This window comes from Canis lupus, chromosome 23 (assembly GCF_003254725.2).
Source record: "Canis lupus dingo isolate Sandy chromosome 23, ASM325472v2, whole genome shotgun sequence".
Taxonomy (NCBI): Eukaryota; Metazoa; Chordata; class Mammalia; order Carnivora; family Canidae; genus Canis; species Canis lupus.
In genome coordinates, this window is record NC_064265.1 from 51,824,168 (window position 1) to 51,843,955 (window position 19,788).

At 36.3% G+C, this 19,788-nt stretch overlaps 1 protein-coding gene and 1 long non-coding RNA gene across 2 annotated transcripts in view; one reads left to right on the plus strand and one right to left on the minus strand.

Annotated features, from left to right (window-relative positions):
* Positions 1–19,788, plus strand: part of RSRC1 (arginine and serine rich coiled-coil 1) — a 397,789-nt gene that overhangs the window by 250,130 nt on the left and 127,871 nt on the right. The window lies entirely within an intron of this gene.
* The window catches only part of LOC112652565 (uncharacterized), a 37,318-nt gene continuing 27,209 nt past the window's right edge, over positions 9,680–19,788 (minus strand). The window contains exons 4-6 of the long non-coding RNA XR_004808399.2: positions 19,322–19,624; positions 12,553–12,644; positions 9,680–10,887 (exon numbers count right to left, since the gene is read on the minus strand). This is a non-coding gene — a long non-coding RNA (uncharacterized LOC112652565). The remainder of the gene's footprint in view (positions 10,888–12,552; positions 12,645–19,321; positions 19,625–19,788) is intronic.

The following is a 19,788-nucleotide window of genomic DNA, read 5'->3' on the forward strand; positions in this document are numbered from 1 at the left end:
TCTGTATCTTTGGGGTAAATCCCCAGCAGTGCAATTGCTGGGTCGTAGGGCAGGTCTATTTTTAACTCTTTGAGGAACCTCCACACAGTTTTCCAGAGTGGCTGCACCAGTTCACATTCCCACCAACAGTGCAGGAGGGTCCCCCTTTCTCCACATCCTCTCCAACATTTGTGGTTTCCTGCCTTGTTAATTTTCCCCATTCTCACTGGTGTGAGGTGGGATCTCATTGTGGTTTGGATTTGTATTTCCCTGATGGCAAGTGATGCGGAGCATTTCCTCATGTGCTTGTTGGCCACGTCTATGTCTTCCTCTGTGAGATTTCTCTTCATGTCTTTTGCCCATTTCATGATTGGATTGTTTGTTTCTTTGCTGCTGAGTTTAATAAGTTCTTTATAGATCTTGGAAACTAGCCCTTTATCGGATATGTCATTTGCAAATATCTTCTCCCATTCTGTAGGTTGTCTTTGAGTTTTGTTGACTGTATCCTTTGCTGTGCAAAAGCTGCTTATCTTGATGAAGTCCCAGTAGTTCATTTTTGCTTTTGTTTCTCTTGCCTTCATGGATCTATCTTGCAAGAAGTTACTGTGGCCAAGTTCAAAAAGGGTGTTGCCTGTGTTCTCTAGGATTTTGATGGAATCTTATCTCACATTTAGATCTTTCATCCATTTTGAGTTTATCTTTGTGTCTGGTGTAAGAGAGTGGTCTAGTTTCATTCTTCTGCATGTGGATGTCCAATTTTCCCAGCACCATTTATTGAAGAGACTGTCTTTCTTCCAATGGATACTCTTTCCTCCTTTATCGAATATTAGTTGACCATAAAGTTCAGGGTCCACTTCTGGATTCTCTATTCTGTTCCATTGATCTACGTGTCTGTTTTTGTGCCAGTACCACACTGTCCTGATGATCACAGCTTTGTAGGACAACCTGAACTCTGGCATTGTGATGCCCCCGGCTTTGGTTTTCTTTTTCAATATTCCCCTGGCTATTTGGGGTCTTTTCTGATTCCACACAAATCTTAAGATAATTTGTTCCAACTCTCTGAAGAAAGCCCATGGTATTTTGATAGGGATTGCATTAAATGTGTAAATTGCCCTGGGTAGCATTGACATTTTCACAGTATTAATTCTTCTAATCCATGAGCATGGAATATTTTTCCATCTCTTTGTGTCTTCCTCAATTTCTTTCAGAAGTGTTCTGTAATTGTTAGGGTATAGATCCTTTACCTCTTTGGTTAGGTTTATTCCTAGGTAGCTGATGCTTTTGGGGGGCAATTGTAAATGGAATGGACTCCTTGATTTCTCTTTCTTCAGTCTCATTGTTAGTATATAGTAATGCCACTGATTTCTGGGCATTGATTTTGTATCCTGCCACGCTGCCAAATTGCTGTATGAGTTCTAGCAATCTTGGGGTGGAGGCTTTTGGGTTTTCTATGTATAGTATCATGTCATCTGCGAAGAGGGAGAGTTTGACTTCTTCTTGGCCAATTTGAATACCTTTTATTTCTTTTTGTTGTCTGATTGCTGAGGCTAGGACTTCCAGTACTATGTTGAATAGCAGTGGTGAGAGTGGACATCCCTGTCTTGTTCCTGATCTTAGGGGAAAGGCTCCCAGTGATTCCCCATTGAGAATGATATTTGCTGTGGGCTTTTCGTAGATGGCTTTTAAGATGTTGAGGAATGTTCCCTCTATCCCTACACTTGGAAGAGTTTTGATCAGGAATGGATGCTGTATTTTGTCAAATGCTTTCTCTGCATCTATTGAGAGGATCATATGATTCTTGTTTTTCTCTTGCTGATATGATGAATCACATTGATTGTTTTACGCCACTCATCTATTTGTTCTTTTGCAATTACCATCCTGTCTTTTTTTTTTTTTTTTAATGATAGTCACAGAGAGAGAAAGAGAGAGAGGCAGAGTCTTGATTACTGTTGCTTTATGGTAAGTCTTGAACATCCATCCTCTAACTTTGTTCTTCTCTTTCAATACTGTCTTGGCTATTCTGTGTATTTTGCCTCTCTGTAACTTTTAGAATCAGTTTGCTGATAGCCACAAGATAATTTGCTAGCTGAGATTTTGATTAGGATTGCCTTGAATCTATAGATCAAGCTGGAGAGAACTGGCATCTTGACAGTGTTGTGTCTTCCTATCATAAACATGGAATATCTCCCCACTTTTTTAGTTCTTCCTTACTATGTTTATTAGAATTTTGTAGTTTTTTTTATACAGATCTTGTACATACTTGTTAGATTTATACTTAAGCATATTTTTCTGGGTACTAATGTAAATAATACTGTTTTTTTAATTTCAAATTCTACTTGTTCCTTTCTATAATTTCATAGTAGTTCCTGGTGTTCTTTTGTCCATTCATTCTTTCTACGTACGTGATCATGTTTCTTTGATTTAATTGAGGTACATGATTATGTTTCTGTAAACAAAGACAGTTTTATTTCTTCCTTCTCAGTCTGTATACCTTTTTTTTCTTTTCCTTATTGCGTCTGCTAGGTCTTACAGTGTGATGTTGAAAAGGAGATGGGACATTGATTGCTTTGTACCTGATATTAGTGGTAAAGCTTCAGGTTATCACCATTAAATATGATGTTAGCTGTTTTTTGTAGATACTCTTTATCAAGTTGAGGAAGTTCCTTTTTATCCTTAGTTTACTGAGAATTTTTTGTATCCTGAATGAATGTTGGATTTTGTCAAATCCATGGATTTGTATCCTGAATGAATGTTGGATTTTGTCAAACCATTTGTTTTTTCTGCATCTGTTGATTTCATTAGATCCTTAATATGCTGTCATATTTAAGGATTTCTCAATATTGACCTATCCTTGTATAACTATAATGAATCCCATTTGTTAATGGTGTGTTACTTTTTAATGTAATGTTGCTTTCCATACTCCTAATATTTTATTTAGTTTTTACATTAATATTCACTGGTTAAAAAAAATGTTCACTGGTTAATAATTTTCTTTTTGCATATTGGTGTTATGCTTGCTTCATAAATACAGTTTGGAAGTTTTTGTTTTTGTTTTTTCATTTTCTTTGCTTAAGAGTAATATTCACATTAGAAGTATCTTTGATAGTTTACTACATTTCCACCCATGAAGCAGTATGGACCTGGTACTACCTTTTTTGTAATTGATAACTCTTTCTTCTGTGAAACTTTATATATTTTGAGCTCTCTAATCTCTAAAAATTTTAATTTTGGCAAAGCAGATTTTCCTACTAATTATCCATTTCACCTAGATTTTCAAATTAATTTCTATAGAGATCTGCAAAGTAGTCTCTTATGAGTTTGGTAATTTTTTTCTGTTTCATTGATATTAATCCTTATTTTGTACGTTCTTGTTAGATATTTTCATTATTTTTTAGGAGAATTTTGATGACTTATAATTAGATCTTTCATTTTTCTGTTTTCCAACCCGCTTTAATTTTATTATTTCCATCCTTATACTTTCTTCCATTTTCTTTATTGTTCTTTCTTTAGCATTTTAAGTTGGGAATTTAGCTGATTTATTTTTATTATTATTAAGGCTTTTAGTTTCTCTCTATTATTGCTATAAACATATTCCATAAATTAAGTATAGTGTTCTATTATTATTTTTTAGAAATTCTATGATTTTGGTTTTAATTTCTTCTTTGACCAAGGAATATTTTAATTTTCAGGTTAAAGGGTTTTTTTGCAATTCAGTTTCATTATTCTAATTTCATTATGTGTTGACTTGAGTGCTTTTGTAATATTCGTACTTAATGGAACGTACGAAATTTTTTTCTTTCTGTGAATGTTCCATATACACTTGATATCTCCTATTTGCAGAATATAAAATTTGATACATATTTATAAATATTTAAACCTTGTTATGTTTCTTTTTAGCTCTTTCTTTTTTTTTTTAAGGTTTTATGTATTTATTCATGAGAGACACAGAGAGACGCAGAGACCCAGGCAGAGGGAGAAGCAGGCTCCCTGCAGGGAGCCCAGGGTCACGCCCTGGGCTGAAGGTAGATACTCCACCACGGAGCCCCCAGGCGTCCCAGCTCTTTTATATCCCTGCCTTTATTTTTTGTCTAGTTTACTAGTCTTACACTAAGAATGTATTGATATCCCTGATTATCAGCCTGTTTCCACCTATACTTTGTTGAATACTCTGTCATTTCTACTTTATAAAACTAAAACTGCTATGGACTTGGGTGCATGGAAAGAATTAACTATCATTTCTTCATCTTGAATTGTTTATTTTAGCAGCAAAAATGCCCTTTTATGTCTGATTCATGTTCTTATGGTTTGAAACCTACTTTGATTTGAACCCAAATCCTGCTGTATTATTCCCATTTGCTAGAACATTTTGCCTATCTAACTGATTTTTAATGTTCCTGAATCATTTTATGTGTGTTGTGTGTACAGCATATAATTAGGTCTTGCCCTTGTAAGTTAACTTGAATATCTGTTTAATAGTTGAATTGGACCTGTTTACTTTATTGATATGAGTAATATGTATGGTGTATATTACTACCTATCATACCATTTTTGAGTTAGTTCATTATGTTTTCCCTTTAATTATTTTGTAAGTTTATGTCTTTTTATTGTTAACTCTTGAAAGCACTTAATGTTTATCCTATTGGCTTTTCTCTGTTCTTAATCTTACTAATCCTTGTATGTGTTATCTTGGTTTTATGTGCTATTACTATCATGCTGTTTCTTTTTTATGTTATTTGCTAATTTTTGATGTAAGAATTTTAAAATTTTTACGTGGTCAAGTATATCAATCTTTGTATTAATCATATTCTTTTCATCCATATTCTATTGAGTTTAAGCGTAGAAAACTACCTGGAGTTAGCCAAACTGTGCGGTTAAAGATACAGTCCTTGAGACTACCAAGTCTGTTGAAGTTGTCTGACTGTAACTGCAAGTACAGAGCTTTCCCAAAATCACCTTCAGTTTCAATGATGCTTTACCAAAAAGACTCAGAGATGTCACTGACAACTGTTGTTCTCATCGTCACATTTATTACAGGGAAACAATATAAATAAGAACCAGCCAATGGAAGAGACACGTAGGGCTGAGTTTAGGAGGGTTCCAAAAGCTCCTGTCTTCTTCATGATGTGTCACCTTCCAAGCATCAGTAAGTGACACTAATCATGAAGTATTGCTCTTGAAAGCTTCAGTGTCCAGAGATTTTAATCCAAGCATCATTACATAGAATTGATTCATTCATTCATTCATTCATTATTTGGTTAAACTCAATTTCCAGCCCTATTCACTTCCAGGAGGTTGGGCCGACATCATGTGGTCCAAAAACCTCTCTAATTAGGTAGATTTTTTGGCTTGGCCAGTCCTTATGTACCATGGCCAACCCCCAATGCTACTACCATTGTGTGGGTGACTGCACCTTTAGTTACCTCAGGAGAATATATATATATATATAGTCTTCTTCACCATGAATGATGAGGACATTGATCACTCTGGCTTTCCAGGTATTAAAGACAAAGATCAGATCTCTTTGGACCAGGCCACTTTCTTTACTCCACAAGAGCCTTTCTTTTTTTTTTTTTTTTTTTTTTTTCTCACAAGAGCCTTTCTTTTTCAGCTATTAAGTATTCAACATTTTCTCTTGGTCATTGTTTTTATATTTTTATGAATATTTTATCATTAACTTTTGAGTCTTTCTGGAAATTACTCTCAATGCTAAAGACAAATTATTTTTTTTCTTTGCAAAGAGCTAATCAGTTTCAGAACCATTTGTTAAAAATTCTTATCTGCTGATTTTGGTGCCTCATTTATTCTGGATACCTAGTTTTTAAACTTTTATCAGATTAGCTAGGGTAAATAAAAAATAATAGTAGAAAGTACTCAAGTTACACGTGTAATTCCTGACAAGGAATACCGACAAATTATAAACAGCAGACAAAGGATCTCAAAAACTATTAGACTCTGCATTTACTGACTGGCAGTGTCTCTATATGTGATTTCTGAAGGATATTGCTATTTTACATCCCAAACTTCACTTGATGTTTTGATATTCATAACAATACTATAAGTCATCAAGGGAAAGATGAAGAAAGTTTGGCAATATTCTAGAAGACATGAAGATTAACCAAAATGCTGTATGTTGACTAACAAGGAAAGATATCTATGAAATAACTGAGGGGGGAAAAAGCATCTTGCAAAAACAGAAGTATAAGATGTCAACATATATATATATATTTTTTTTTTGTAATACATTGTGTGTGTGTGTCTGTGGTAAAATGCATAGAAAAAGTTCTGGGAAAATATCCTCCAAACTGTGACAAGGAGGAGAATAATGGTAGTGGTAGTGTGCCTTTATTTCCTTTTTTTTTTTTTTTTTAGAAATAAGTTTGTATTTCTTTTATAATTCAATATTTTAAAGATAATATACAAGTTTATAATACACTGTAGGAAGGTCTCAATCACAAGTAATTTACATGTTGCAAATTTAATAGGTTGGCTATAAAGATTTAAATCATAAAATTCACTCCCTGTAGATGTAGGTACATAGTATGTGCTTTTTTTATAGTATATTTAGTATTTAAAAAATTCTGTGGAAATTATTGTGGTTTCTTAATTAAGAAAGATTGTTTTAAGTTAAAAAAAGTCATTGTAATGTTCACCATGATAGCCTCCAGACATATGTAGCTATTGAGCTCTTGGAATATGGCTAGAATGAATTAAGATATCCTGTAAGTATAAAATACACCCCACATTTTGAAAACTGAGCATGAAGGGGGGTGCCTGGGGGGCTCAGTGGTTGAGCATCTATCTGCCTTTGGCTTAGATTGTGATCCCGGGGACCCTGGATCGAGTCCCACACCGGGCTCCCCTTGGGGAGCCTGCCTCTCCCTCTCCCTCTGCCTGTGTTTCTGCCTTTCTCTCTGTGTCTCTCATGAACAAATAAATAAAATCTTAAAAAAGAAAAAAAAGAAAAGAAAGAAAACTGAGCATGAGGAAAGTAAGATGCCTTATTGATAATTTTTATATTGACAATATTGAATTTAAAATATTGGGATATATTGAGTTAAATAAAATACAGTATTAAAATACAAAAGAGGTCATAAATTGTATCTTATTTTATATGTAAGTGATTTATTTATGTGCTATTTTTGTTTTCATGAAGTAGCCTACTCATTATAGGCTTCTCATTATAGACTTCTACTAAGGAATTTTATCTTATATTAGCAAAAGTAATTTTTTACTTTCCTTAATCTAGAAACCTGCAACTCAGCAGGTTAGGACTAAGAGCTAAAATGAGGGAATCAGAATAAGAATCAGGAGTAGATATCAATAAATTTTCATCAGCCCATCAGTAGGACATATTAAAGGTCCAATTACAAATTCAGGAGTAGAAATAGTTACTGTGGAGTTGCCTCAAGCAAAGACTAAATTTCCTGAGAAATGTTGGTAGGGAGACACATGCCGAGACACACTCACAGCCAGTATTAAGTATTAAGCTAACAGACTACAGATTATGGACTGTGCCTTAGACCTCCAGGCTCTTGGGAGGGAATTGGGAGCCAAAGATGGACAAGTGTATGGCTTAGGGTGATAGTAGGAAGTAAATAACACAGAGGCATAAGCAGATAATTTAATGAAGGGACTATTAAAAGGGTGAGGTAGGTTTAAGGAGAATCATCAAGATTCCTGCCTAGCAATACCTGTGAGTCTTTACCACCCCTGGGTCTAGTGAGAGAAAGCGAAGAGAGCTTATTGTGACAGACGCCATCCCAACGGAAATTGGGCCTGTAGAAGAGAATGGCAGCCACTGTCCAACCCCAGGCCAGCAGGAAAAAGACCCTAATCTCTCTTTCCTCTTGCCCTCTAATTGATCTGCCTTCAGTGTTATCTGTTAACCAAACCCAAACTGCAGCAGAAGGGCAAGGCCCTATCTGTTGGGGCCCATAAAGAGCACCAGCCAAGTTTGGGGCCGAGAGGTGGTCAGAGATCAGGAGGGCAGCCCAGGCCTATCCAGCGCAGTGCCTGATAGCTGCTGAGACAGTCAGCAGTCACAGAGAGTCCTAGGAGAAGCCCTGTTAGTGAACGTAGAAGAAAAGAGAAGGTACAGGGAGAATTGATGTCTTTTAGTAATTAAAAAGCAGTGACATTTGCTTCTTTTTCAGTTGATTGTTCCGGGGTATTTCCAAAATAATGTAGAACAGTGCACGTTTTACTGTCACTAAATTTACTTAATCGGAGTTTTACATGATAGAATACTTTTCGTTAGAATTTATTTGAACAAAAATAAATTGTGCCAGGGCTTTTATTGAGCAATGGAAATATAAAGATTCTTTTCTAGGATACTCTTTCTGCCTACTTGGAGCTCAAAGCCCAGTACAGGACAAAAGTCTGTCGACACAACATTGCATAGTACTATAAACAGTCCATCCATTTTTCAAATCTTTGAGGCCTTACTAGGTGTCAGGTGAAGTTCCAAAGTGCAGTAGGAACATAGGAGTAACTACCTCTGCCTGAGAAATCAGGGAAGTCGTAACTTTAATATTGAGGAGCATACTGTTTGGTACTCGGTTTTCCTTACCTGGTCTCCTTATAAATCACAGGCATTAACAACTCACTTGCAAAAGGAATGGTATCAACCTGAGTAATAAAGTCCTTTTGATATAGTTATTGAAAGAGTATTTATCATTGCCTTATTAAATATGGAGAAATAAGTGTGCCATTTTTTTTCAAATGGTTTCATTTGCTCATGTTTTCTTTGTTGACCCAAATGAATGAAATTAGAATAAACAATCTCTAAGTCATTTGTAATCATGAGCTGATTAATGGAGTTTGGTTTCATAGCCATTATTCATTCACGAACACCTGATATCTTTCCCATAAACAAATTGTGTTTGTCCAAATTAAGAAATTAAATGAAGCATTTGATGAGTTTATGATTGACCCTTCTAACTCAGAGCCCATTAGTCAATGTCGTTATCATAGAAAACTGTTTGACTAATGTGCTGTCTAAAGAAGCATGTGGATTTATTATGACTTCTGATTAATGCTTGCTGCAAGCCAAACTACTAGATTATAATAATTTTTTGATTCTCATTTTAGCAGTCATTGAAGAATTTCATCTCTGATGAAATGCGCTTATGTCCCATTAGATTTAGAGATGATTACAAGGTATTGAGTGAAAAAGTTTTTAAAGGAGTTATATATTTCTGAAAGTGTATACAGTATATACTTTAGAAAGATGCTTTTACTTGAAGCAGTTTGGCTTTTTTTTTTTTTTTTAACTTTGTGGGCATCATCTTTTTCTTTGAGGATTATGAGCCATTATCAGGTTTTTTTAAACTAGTACTTACTAAGAAAAATTAGAAAAATCATAATGTATGAATTTCTCACATTTTAAATTTTTTTTTAAGATTTTATTTACTTATTCATGACACACACACAGAGAGGCAGAGAGGCAGGCAGAGGGAGAAGCAGGCTCCGTGCGGGGAACCTGATGTGGGACTTGATCCCAGGACCCCAGGATCATGACCCAAGCCAAAGACAGACACTCAACCACTGAGCCACCCAGGAGGCCCTCTCACATTTTGTTTAAATTAAAACAAGTCTTGGTAGTTTTAAGTATTTATTTGAAGTCTGTAATTTTTACTTATTTAATACATTTAAGTTTTGCCAGTAAAGCAAACCCATGTTTACCCAATTTATTCTCATTATAAAGTTAGAATAAGAGTTTTACCTTTAAGCTCTTCAGCAAACTAGTAACAGCTAACCCACTGTTAACATGGGCCTTGAGCGTGGTTCCTGCTTGAGGCTACACTGTAAGACTACCACGCTATTAGGAAGAAACTAAGGACCACAAATATGACTGGGGATGTGGTGGGGAGTAGGTTTTAAAAGTTGGAAATAGGCACCTGGGTAGCCCAGTGGGTTAAGCATCTGCCTTTGGCTCAGGTCATGGACCCGAGGTCCTGGGATGGAGCCCCCCCATCACATCTGGCTCCCAGCTCAGTAAGGAGTCTGCTTCTCCCTCTCCCTCTGCCTGCCACTCCCCCTGCCTGTGCTCTCTCTCTCAAATAAATAAATAAAATCTTAAAATAAAACTTGGACACGTTGGCTTTATCAGAATCCATCTGATGAACAGTGTTTACAAGGCAGATATGTAGGGTTTATAGTCTTTACTGTGAAGTTAATTGAATTATATGCCTCTTAAAGTACAGAAGACGGAAGCAGCATGCTGACTAGAATGAAAAAGTTTTGGGGGGGAAAAAGTCCTTCTGATTTCCTTTTTACTATGCAAATTGTAATGATCCACCATTTTTTCTTGTTCACTTTCTGATTTTATTAGAAACATTAAGGAAACAAGCACCAGATATGCTAAGCACATCACCCATATTATTTCATTTAAATTAGAGCAGAATATAATCATGATAACTAAGAGAGCAAGGAGAAAGGAGAATATCATTTTTTTTGTTTCCCTAAAAGTCTTAACATTAGCCAAAATTAGAAATGATTTTTCTCTCAAGCTAGGTCTTACTTTGATTGCTCTAGGACATCAGAGAAAAAGGTCAGTTAGGTTTTTACTGATCTTATTCCCTATGTACAGTAGTGCTAAGGCTCCTGCTTCCAAGCTTCTGCCCAAAATGGGATCTTTTCTGACCATACAGTTGAGGACCTCTGGGTTGACATATCACTTGAACAAAAGGGCAGACATAAAGGGGTTTGTTTGCAACTCAAGGCCAAGATCTGAGGGTGTACCTGAGTTAACACCAAGTTAAAATTCTCTTCATTTGTTAGAGGTTCTGTGGTGAAGTAAAACGCAACCTTCTTACCTCATTTTGGAAATTCAGATGCTAGTTCTTTTCTTTTATGAAGCATATTAGAGAAGTCATTGTAATCTTCAGACAGTTATATGTCCTCCTCCTGGGGTATTGCAGGGGGGCAGTGGAAATACACTTTATTAATCCTGTTGATTCTCATCAGTACAGAAAAAAATTATTAAGATGACCTTAAAGGACTCATAAAACTAACATGTATTGAGTGTTTGCAATGTGCAAAGTATTGCATTAGGTGCTTTCCATATTTTATAACACTTAGTCCATATTCTTATGAAGTTTTTTAAGTTATATCTTAGGAGATCTAAATATATCTTTTAAGTTTATGCACGAAAATTTACTGTTTAGTTTGGAATGCAATGCAGAGCCAACAGTTATGTTGCTAGATGAATCAGTAGCAACAGGGAAATATTTACTCCCAGGCCTTTAGTCCCACAGAGAAGATATCCAAAGAGCCACTTTGGCAAAATAGTCTGAAGTAATAAAACTGAATATAATGGAGAGGACAAGGGAGGTCAGTGAAGGGACGTTTTTTCTTTTTTTAGTGCCTGCTATGTGTTTATAATTACCTTAATGTAGCACAAAGATAGTAATTGAGTGATCGGGCAAAGTGGCATTAATAATATATACATATCTATTCTGTATAATTCTGAAATACTAGCTTATTACTTGTATTTTGTTTGTTTTAAAGATCTTATTTATTTATTCATGAGAGACACACAGAGAGGCCGAGACACAGGCAGAGGAAGAAGCAGGCTCCATGCAGGGAGCCCAACGTGGACTCGATCCCGGGACCCAGGATCCCCCCCTGGGCCAAAGGCAGGTGCTAAACCACTGAGCCACCCAGGGATCCCCTGGTATTTTGTTTTTTAAAGTGAGATATTATTATCTGTAATTTATCCTCAGATGCATTTCACCTAAGACCAGACCAGGGTAAAGGGCATTTCTTGGCTACGTTATTTGTCCCTTTCTCTGAGATAATTGAGGGAGGAGGTCCTAGTTGAAATAAATTATCTTGGAGAAGAAGTTAGGCCCTTAGAAAGCAGGTTTGTCTCTGGAAGGAGAAAAAGGGAGGTGAGCAGTGGAAATCTGCTGGAGAAAGGAAAGTGGTCAGTATCCAAGAAGGGCTGGGACCGGGCTTGCAGCCTGCCCTGTTTGCCTCTTGTATCCTCTAGCTATTGACTGAAAGGTATCTTCATGGCCCCCTATTCATATGTTGAAGCCCTAACCCCCAGTGTAATGGTATTTAGGAATGGGGCCTTTGGGAAATAATTAGATTTAGATGAGGTAACAAAGGTAGGAACTTCGTGATGCTATTGATGCCCTTCTAAGGAGAGATACCAGTGAACTGGCCCTGCCTGCCCTGCCTACCCTGCCCTCCTGTTGGGGCAAAGTGAGAAAATAGCTGCCTCCAAGCCAGGAAGAGAGCTCCGGTAAGAATGTGACCGTGCTGGCACCTTGATCTTGGATGTTAATCTCCAGAGCCGTGAGAAAATCAATTTCTGTTGTTTAAGTCACTCAGCCTGTGGCATTTTGTTATGACAGTCCAGGCTAAGACATCCCTGGCGCATCTATCCTTTTTCCTAAGGAGCACCCCCCCCACCTTCTCCTTGCCCTTTTGATTGGAAGATGACTTTCAGAGACCTGAAAGTAAATTGGATCCAAATCAGTTCTGGAGGAAATTCAGATTACTTTGCCTCACCAGTAATACAATAACCCAATAACTGGGAAATGCAACTTAAGATAGTCATACCTTACGAGGGTTTTTAAATGGAGATGAGGAGAGAGTTTTGTCTGTGGCCAAATTGCTGTCTGTTGTTGGAGTCTCATTCAAAACATAACTTTCTGGAAGCATATCAAAACACAAATCACATTTCATTTTTTAGAATAATGGAAAAAACAGTATAACATCAAGAAAAATACTAATGTTTTAATCCTTCAAAATATTACACAATTTTGGATTACTGAAAACCAGAATTGTATATAAATAGTTACAAATAGGTCTTTTTTTTTTTTTTTTACATGGCAAAATTATGCACTTTTATTTTCTTAATTATAATTTATGTTTTTTCAGAGTCTACAATTTATACTGGAGATATAAGTTATATTTTTCAAAAAGAAAAATACAGCTTTCCATCTCTCTGTTTCTCTCTTTTTTTATTAAATAGGCCTTCTTTAGAGCTTATAAAGTTACTGCATTTTATAGGTTTGTATTATTATCTACTAAAGAAAAAGGTGAAAGTTTAGGATGAACATGATCAAAAAAATCAGAACAGATAGCTTTAGGTTGAAGAGATAGTAGTAGTAGAGTGAATCCTTTGTATGTCTTTTCCATTTGTCTTAAGGGGCCAGGGATAGGGATTATGTGCTTAATGTATGTGTATTTTTACAAATAAGAAAAATATTGCTGTATTGGAGTTACTTTCTTGTTTTACTGTCATTTACTTCTCATTAATGTTCTAGCCTAAAGATAACTAAGCAATTAAATTTCGTATTCAGTGAATGGATTATCACCACAGTTTTATGGCTGTGGAGTTGTTCATCATCAACTTTTTCTTTCCTTGAGTTTAGAAATACTATAGAAATTGGAATTTGAGTTCCAACCAGTCTATTTCGCCCCCCCAAGATGGAAGTTGGCCCTATTTGTTTGCATATTCATTGGCTGGGTTTTTTTTTTTTTAAAGCTCTATCTATCTATCTATCTATCTATCTATCTATCTATCTATCTATCTATCATCTATCTATCTTTATCTATCTGTCTATCCATCCATCCATCCATCCATCCATCCATCCATGAGAGACACAGAGAGACAGAGACTTAGGCAGAGGGAGAAGCAGGCTCCTCACAGGGAGCCCATTGTGGGACTCAGTCCCAGAACCCTGGGATCATGACCTGAACCAAAGGCCAAGGCTCAACCATTGAGCCACCCAGGTGCCCATATTCATTGTTATTTTTTTTTTATATACACTGTTTATTCTTTCTTTCTTTGCTTGCTTGCTTTCTTTTATTGGAGTTCAATTTGCCAACATACAGTATAACACCCAGTGCTCATCCTGTCAAGTGCCCCCTTCAATGCCCATCATCCAGTCACCCCATCCCCCCGCCCACCTCCCCTTCCACTATCCCTTGTTCGTTTCCCAGAGTTTGGAGCCTCTCATGTTCTGTCTCCCTCTCTGATATTTCCCACTCATTTTCTCTCCTTTCCCCTGTGATCCCTTTTCACTATTCCTTATATTCCCCCTATGAGAGAGGCCATATAATGTTTGTCCTTCTCAGATTGACTTGCTTCACTCAGCATAATACCCTCCAGTTCCATCCACGTCGAAGCACATGGTGGGTATTTGTCATTTCTAATGGCTGAGTGATATTCCGCTGTATACATAGACCACAGCTTCTCTATCCATCATCTGTTGATGGATACCGAGGCTCCTTCCACAGTTTGGCTGTTGTGGACATTGCTGCTAGAAACATCGGGGTGCAGGTGTCCCGGCGTTTCATTACATCTGAATGTTTGGGGTAAATCCCCAGCAGTGCAATTGCTGGGTCGTAGGGCAGGTCTATTTTTAACTCTCTGAGGAACCTCCACACAGTTTTCCAGAGTGGCTGCACTAGCTCACATTCCCACCAACAGTGCAGGAGGGCTCCCCTTTCCCCACAATCTCTCCAACATGTGTTGTTTCCCGTCTTGTTAATTTTCCCCATTCTCACTGGTGTGAGGTGGGATCTCATTGTGGTTTTGATTTGTATTTCCCTGATGGCAATCAAGATAAAAAGCCTCTGCACAGCAAAAGAAACAGTCAACAAAACTAAAAGACAACTTACAGAATGGAAGAAGATATTTGCAAATGACCTATCAGATAAAGGGCTAGTATCCAAGATCTATAAAGAGCTTATTAAACCCAACAGCAAAGAAACAAACAATCCAATCATGAAATGGGCAGGCAAAAGACATGAACAGACATTTCTCCAAAGAAGACCTACTACACATGGCCAACAAACACATGAGAAAATGATCCGCATCACTTGTCATTGGGGAAATGTAATTCATTGTTAGTAGCCTAATTGTTTAACTTCCCTGAACCTTTCTTTATCTAGAAAATGCAGACTTAGAAAAGAGAGATGAGGAATAGTTCTTCCACATAGTGCCCTGCCCATCCTACTCCCTTGTCTATTTGCAATATCTGTATGTTTATGATACAAAAATTTGGAGCTAGTCACTTATTTGGGAAATTACATAATCTTAAATTCCCTAATCAGTTATTTAATGTAGTTGTCCGAAGACTGTAGTTTCAGTCATGTTTACTAGATCAGGAAAAAAATTGTTTCATTACCTGTCATAGTGAAATCATAGAAAAGAATGACTTCATTGTCTATAGCAGTACATGAAATAAAAATGAATATTTGAACAAATAACAGTGAACTAGGAAACATTTCATTTATGGGGGGAAAAAACCAACAACATGAAGTACATGCTATTTCTTTGTTTATATAACAAAATGTAATATAACCCAAACTCACATGTGACATACATTTGTTGGTGACTTTTTCATTAAGAAAAATAATGTTTGATTTAGTTTTCAACCAACATTGAGAAAGTATGCAGAAATTGTAATAGTCCTGGCTGCAAGGTAGACTGAAAGAATGTATTGTCATATTTATAGCTTTGGGATAAGATAAAATCATAAATTATAGTGCTCTCTCTAAAAATGGTGTCAGAAAAAAGAAATAATACAGAAATTTTATATCCTAGATTATACAGAGACTAAGTTAATGAATCCTAGAGGTCTTTGAAAAGGAAATTTTTTGTTTTTTAAACTTTCTGCCTCTTATCCCAATTGAGTATTTCTTTTGGAGCACATAAAGTGAACATTCATTGTGAAGTTATATATGTCATATGTTACAGATTTTTAGAATTCACCAGAATTTCCATGTATATTTATCATTTCTAAGATTAACTGTTAAGGAGAGTTTATAGTATGTCAACTGAATTATTACATAAATATGACCTCTGAGTAATTAGGCAAAGATCTACTTATATATATGCCTCAAATAAAAATATCAGGACTATCTGCTAAACCTGTCTCATTCTCTGAGTACTACAGGCAATTAAAAGCCATTTAATCACATACAATCATCAAAGTATCTAATCAGAGAGGATTCCCACCTCCATTTGGTTCTTTTCTATGGCTTTGGGTTCTAGATCACTCCAACTTTTGACCTACAATGCAGATTAAGCAATTTGGGGATTTTATTCATATATTCATTTTTAATTTTTTAAGGATTCTATTTATTTATTCATGAGAGACCCAGAGAGAGAGAGGCAGAGACACAGGCAGAGAGAGAAGCAGGCCCCATGTAGGGAGCCCGACACGGGACTGGATCCCAGGACCCCAGGGTCGTGCCCTGAGCCAAAGGCAGACAATTACTGAGCTGTCCAGGGGTCCCAATTTGGGGATTTTAAAAAGCATGTTGGAGTTTGGTAAGAAATAGAAAGCAATCTATGATCAAATAATAGTGATAACAGTCTTAAGGTAGTTCCTTTAGCTTATCAAAAATATTGTGTATGTTAAGCCAACCAGAATGTGTAAGGATGAATCATCCATACCAAACTGGTGATCTACAGTGTTTGCATTTAAAATTCCATAGTTTGTCACTGGATAGGATGCCTTAATATCTTTGTTAATTATTTAAACTACTGTGAAATAAGGTGGGAAAAAAACTGTATTTTCTATTACAGAAAATACTTTAAGTATTGATATTGCTTATATTTTAAATCCAGACAAATGTCAAGATAACCTTTAGCATGTGACCAAGGATAAAGATAAGTAAGGATTTAGTTTTTTTCCCTTTGTATCTTAAAAATTTATGTTAAAAATAAAATCTTGACTTGATGCATAGTATGTTTTGTGAAATGAGCCTTTGCAAAATTAGATGTCTATATGTCCTCACTAGAGGTTATTAATACATGTCTAAGCCATGTCTGGTGTCTCAAAGACATCAATACATACACATGCACAAATACCCACACATACACTAAAAATGGCCATGGTGATAAAAAAGAATGCACAGAAATGTTATCTATCATCTTGGCAGGCTAAGAAACTTCATTTAATGTGCTTGAAGTCAATAGCAAATAAGTATGAAGAAGTGAAATAAAAACTAGATTGGGAAGATTTACCCAGCACAATATTCATGTTTGTTGATCTTTGTCAGATGTTAGCTGACTGCTATTGATGCTTCCTTTACTACTCAAATAGATATTTTTCATCAAACATTAATATAATGTAAAATTTTCTTGATTAATTTTCTCTCTGGTTTTCATTAAAATTGGAGATAAATTATTTTATTTTTAAGAAATTAGTGCTAGACATGAAATCACTTTATACAGTGTATTGAATTTTAATATATTTATAGAAAAATGATCTATATATATTAATAGTAATATCACTCTACATTTATGGATTATGCTACCATTTTTAAAACATCAACCCTTACATTATTTCATGTATCTCACATACTGTCATGAAATAACTAATTCAGATATTAATATTCCCATTTTTAAACATGAGGAAATAAAGCTGAGAGAAGTTGCAGGACCTGTCAAAGGTCTCGTTGATTTAAAATGGCAACATTACTAGGATCTAATCACAAATATACATATACTTGACAATTTACCAGGCATTATGGGAGACAAAATCAGTCTTCAATATGATCTACCCAAGAAGTTTATGGCCAAGTTAGAGGAACAGATACAGACAGTTACATAACCCAGTTCTTTGTACAAATGAGCGGTAAGGACAATGGATTATAGAAAGAATGATTAGCTCTAACTAGTGAAATTAGGGAAGAATAAATGGAACTTGGCATTAAAGGCTGATTTTGCCTCCCCTTCCCTTTGAACTCCCTAGACATTTCACTTGTCCACTGAAGATTTCCCTACTAATCATAAATTTACATCACTATTTCATCAATTGTATATTTTTCTAGAATTCTTGTCTCTCTCAAAAAAGACACCATCACTGCGTTTCCCAGATCTTTTTCTGCTGATCAGTCTCACTGATATGATTGGTGGGGTTCTCTTAGTAAGAAAGCAAAGAAAGTACAATGGGTGGCTTAGTTGTTTAAGCGTCTGCCTTCAGCTCAGGTCATGATCTCAGGGTCCTGGGATTGAGCCCAGAGTCAGGCTCCCTGCTCAGTGCGTAGTCTACTTCTCCCTCTGCCCCTTCCCCCGCTCATGATCTCTCTCTGTCCCTCTCAAATAAATAAAACCTTTAAAAAAAAAAAATTACTCCCTACAATGAACAAAGACTTAATATGTTCAGTGATTTTTGACTCAACAATAGGAAAGGAGAGTAGTGTGACTTCTTTCTAGGTCGTGTTTCCCAACCCTGTAGGTCCTACTAGTTTCTTTCTATGATAAATATTTTGTAGCATCTGCTTTACTTTCCCAAAATAAAATGTTGTAGAAAATATAAGTTATTTGTACACACAATTTTACTTTTTTTTTTTTTTTAATATTTTAAGTAATCTTTACACCCAATGTGGGGCTCAAACTCACAACTCCAAGATCAACTCTTGCTTTTCCTACTGAGCCAACCAGGCACCTCTATACACACAATTTTTAAAAATAAATAGTTTCCTCACTAATTTAAGGGAGACATGAAACTCTTGGTTTTGGCTCAGGTCATGATCTTAGGGTCGTGAGACCAAGCCCTGAGTTGGTCTCTGCACTCAGCACAGAGTCTGCTTGAGATTCTCTCTCCTTCTCCATCTGTCCCTCCTGCTCATGCTCTCTCTAATCAATCAACCAATCAATCATTAAAAAAAAGAAATCACTTTCTTTTCATGTCTGCCTAGTAGTTGCATCATGGAAAATTCAACATGAGTTCAGCCATGTCAAAAAATACTTTGTGGTTACATGTAATTAGATTCCAAACTCAACTAATTATAAAAAGCCATGTCTTTTCATCTACCCATTTTCATCTACATGTATGTCTGGTAAGGCATTCAAACGTCATGTGGAACAGAGGATAATTCTTTCTAGAGCAGTGCAGGAACTTTAGAATCCTTGACCTGTGCCTACTTAATGCCACATGTCTCTTCCAAGTCACTCCAAGTAAAAACATCATCACAAATCTCCAGAGTGCCTTAGGGACAGTTACCATGCCCATTGAGAATCACTGTTCGAGAACTTTGTTTCCCTCTGGGTATCTTAATCTAATCTAATAAATATGCTTAGGCAAAATTTCTTCAAATAATGGATTTGAGTAGCAGTCTTCCTATAAAGGATTGATTATGGGATGGTAATCTCAGGGCCTGTGGCCAGAAACAGAGATTTCCCAGTCCTTGAACACCTTCTGTGAGGTGACAATTGGAAGAGTGTTAGGTCAAATTAGTGCCTCAAGGCCTAAAGCCAAAAGGGAAATACTATACCAGAAGTCCTTTCATGGACGAATAGTGAATTCAGAACTACAAAATTGAGTTCAGTAAAGTGGAGCCTGGACACAGCCAGGTTTATTACCTGCACAGCTATTGACCAAGCTGGTGATCTTGGGCCTGGCCTGAGCCTTCCAAATGGGGAAAGTGAGCAATCGAGAAAGTTGGAGGAAAGAGCAGCATGTGTCCATGTTGTGGCAGCTCCCATGTAACACTTTATGTAACAGTAGAAAAGATCTGGGGCACCTGGGGGGCTCCGTGGTTGAGCCTCTGCCTTGGGCTCAGGGCCTGATCCAGTCCCACGTCGGGCTCCCAGCATGGAGCCTGCTTCTCCCTCTGCTTGTGTCTCTGCCTCTCTCTGTGTCTCTCATGGATAAATAAATAAAATCTTAAAAAGAAAAAAAAAAAAAAAACAGTAGAAGAGATCTTAAAATAACAAACCCAAACAAAGTCAGATTGAAAATAAGTAAGTTAAATGTAATGATAGTATTAACAAGTATTGCTTTTTGTAGTATCTGCCTTACTAGGTATTTATAATTTACTAGGCATTGT